The 3,708-nt window shown below is 32.4% G+C and overlaps 1 protein-coding gene across 5 annotated transcripts in view; it reads right to left on the bottom strand.

Annotated features, from left to right (window-relative positions):
• Positions 1-3,708, bottom strand: part of LOC118749585 — a 119,185-nt gene that overhangs the window by 24,440 nt on the left and 91,037 nt on the right. The window lies entirely within an intron of this gene.

Below are 3,708 nucleotides of genomic sequence, written 5' to 3'. Positions count from 1 at the left end.
ATATCTCAATTCTATCGACTAGGTGTATGGTGTCAAGTTAGCACTACATACCATTTTTTCTTAAAAAACGAGAGCTACAATTTTTTTCTTTCCACAACAAATTTACAACAAAAACACTACAATTAATGCCGTAGTTAACTTTTCCAAATTCGAAAAGTGTAGTGCTAACTTGACACACGTGATATTTTGTTGCCAAAAGTAATTTTTGCTGAGCTCCTATGTTTTGTTAATTACAAAGATCCATACATAGGTATCTTTTCTAGTAGAAAAATTTCTGTATCTCCTGAAAACGTGCAATTCTGAACATTTTCAAATTGGTGTGACAGGGCGTATGATGAATACAAAATTATTAAATTCAACTTTTCTACTACATTCCTTTTTCTTAAAAAAATGCCTTACAAAATATTAAATAAACCAAATCATATGCTTTCTTTTATATGTCCCTTCAGGCTGTTCAACTGTTGTAAATCAGTACGATATGGAAATTATGTTTAGTTAAATTTTTTATGTCATACGGAACTACAACCATTATATCAACCCGAGAGGACATGTCAAAGACTAAACGATTTATTTTGATTATTTAATATTATAAAATGAATTTTTTTAAATGAGGAAAAAAAATTGTATACAAGTTGAATTTAATAATTTAATGTTCATCATACGCCCTGTCACACCTATTAAAAAATGTTCTACAATTGCAATCCTTCAGGACATACACAAATTATTCGACTAGAAAACATATCGTTTTGCAGCCTTGTAATACACCGTTAAAAAGCCGCTATACTTTTCGATTAATTAATTTTTTCGATGTCCTTAAAGATGCAGATTTACTAGAAATGCGTTAGAATATGGGAAACATTTCGACTTTATTGCATTTCCAAAGTTTTGATGGACGATTTGGCAGTCTAAGTTCAAGTTATTAACTAAAACTTCAACTAAAAGTCGGCACGGGTTATCGTTAGCCTACGGCCATAAAGCTTTATATATATGCTATTTAGGCTAAAAAGCACAAATATAGAGGTTATGCATATCAAAATTTCCACACAAGGTTTTTTCCATATATTCTTGGGACAGTCTAATATATACATATATATATATACATATTCATAGTCGAAATATGGTCGATGCAACTTTTTTTGACAGATATTCTGTTGAAAATTATGTCAAAAAGCTGCAATTATGTATAACACATTATACGTGGCAGTGGAACATAATAGTGATGTGCTGAATTGCCGGTACACTATACTCGGTACCCAATACTTCAGAAAGATTTCGGTACCCAATACTTCCTTTTCGGTACCCAATACCGATTCTATACGTAATTGCAGCTTTTTGACATAATTTTCAACAGAATATCGGTCAAAAAAATTTGCATCGATCATATTTCGACTATGAATATGCTTCTCAATTAGTACGTGTAAGACGATGCTTTCCCAAAGGTTGAACGATTTGTGCTTAGCAATCTGGAAACCACAAATTAAAACACTCTCATCGCCTTCTTGATATTGTCGCAACAGTAAAATACCGTTTTATCAGCTTCCGTTTCAGAGACATTTCAGAAAGCAGTTGCATGAGCTGTCACACCTTACATGTAAAGTGTCTTTCGAAAGATGTTTTTTGTTTCCGAAAGGCGAATTGCTGGGGAAATTTCTGTGTGACAACATAGTGTGATAGCTATTGATGTTCGATCGCTTGAACAACACAAATTTTTTGATTTCTTACTGTTACGTTTGCCTCAAGCCAAGTTACCACACTTGTTGGACTGTGTAATCCCCGCTAATGAATTTCTGACAAGCTTTCTGTTACTAAAATGCAACCGTGAGCCGCTGTAACGGTTGTTTTTCATTTCGCTTGTTTATAATTACCTTTATTTTAAATTGGGAGATTAATACTATGTCTCCATTGTGAGATTTAATAAAGATTTAGCCCTCTGACGAGATTTGACGTTAAATCTTTTGAGATTTATCAAATAAAATTAAATCTCGAAAGGCAGTAGATTTAACTTAAATCTTCGTCAAATCTTCAATAATATTGATCAATAAGTACAATTTGTTGGATGTGGCAACCACAAATTCACATGCCATAAGTCAAATGACATTTCGCTAGCTTAGAGTGCAGAGTTGCTAAGTCCATTTTTTTCAATTGTACAGGAAACACAAAAAACGTTGCTAAGTAATTTTCTTTAAGTATTTTGCAAAACTTTGAATGCAGTGTTTCGCGTTTTTCTTTTACCTTTTATTTAAAAAAAAAAATTAACAAAGTCTGCTTTTTTTTTTTGCAAATTTTGTAGATAATTTTGTGACTTAGCAAATTTTCTACTTTTTTCTTAAAATTTTTTTGTTGGACTTAGCAAATTTTCCATGAATTTTTCCAATATGTGCTATACGAAAAATCCATCTCGTAGGTACATTTTAAGAAACGATTTGTTAGAACAAATTGTTTAGGTTCTTTTAAAAATAATAATAACACAAGGGAACAGTGATTTTGTTGCATCAAATGTTAAAGCTGTTTTTGATAGTCTTTTTTATGTTGATTACTATAAGTGACCATCAATTCAACGTGCAGGGATGGTATTTTCAGAGATAGTAGTCGAGACTTCTAGCTTTAATTAAAGCCTAATATCACCTTTAGGTTCTTTGCTATGGCTTCTAAAATATTGCAAAAACGCGATTTTTTGAGATTTTGACCTCGTTTTTTTCCAAATCTAGAGCTGATGGAGAGTTTATACTTACGGATTCGTTATCAGCATAAAAAAGTCTATCCAAAACAGTTTTAATATTTAATGTAACGAAATTGTTCCCCTTTTTTGTTCCCTTGTGTAATAGATTGGCCCTTACACATATGTTAGTGTTTGGCCGAGCTTCTCCTCCGATTTGTGGCGTGCGCCTTGATGTTGTCACACAAAGGGAAGGGACTTACAGTTTTTCTTGGCAGAAATACCCTCGGAGGTTTGCCATTGCCTGTCGAGGGGCGACCACTGTTCTCTTCACTGAACAAGCACAACTTCTAGAAACACTAGTTTACTTCATTTTTTTTATTTTAAAATAATTTGTTTATAATCTGAATGATTGTCATCATATTATTATCATAAATCGGTAATATCAAGTCTCGCCTTCAATTTGGTAATTATTACGTGCCGATCGAGTAACATTTACCAAAGTTATATCGAAAAACTTAAATGGATCTCCAGTTTTTTTCTAAAAAAAAATTCTCTTCAATTTTATAAATAACCTTTAAATGAAAGAACCGGATTACAGAAAAGTATGCCAGGGAGTCACTTTTTTCGTTCACGCTGAATGCAAAGCAATATCGTCCAATTCGAGAGTCCTCAAAAGGATTTTCCAGGATATGTTAAAGACTATTGCATTTACCTACCTACAGTTACTTTTTCACATAATGGAATTAACTAAAATATTTATGTAAAAACTTGTTGCACGTCCCCTACTTTCATATAACGGCAAATTTAGAAATCACGAAAAATGGACTTAAAATGGGCCCTAATTGTATTATGTTAATGTATGCAAATACTTATATTTATGCTTGCAACTACTAATAACTTATCAAACGATTCCGAATCTTTGACAACACATGTTTGACTTCATTCACCACGATCTTGAAAACTGACCAAATCGGCGTGACCAAGTCCATGGTCCTTTTAATATTATATAATCATCCGAAAGCATTAAAACGTTTGAAATAGATCTCGTC

Source organism: Rhagoletis pomonella, unplaced genomic scaffold, assembly GCF_013731165.1.
Source record: "Rhagoletis pomonella isolate Grant_MI unplaced genomic scaffold, Rhpom_1.0 Rhpom_scaffold_00021, whole genome shotgun sequence".
In the NCBI taxonomy this organism is placed as follows: Eukaryota; Metazoa; Arthropoda; class Insecta; order Diptera; family Tephritidae; genus Rhagoletis; species Rhagoletis pomonella.
This window is presented reverse-complemented; position numbering and strand designations above follow the sequence as displayed.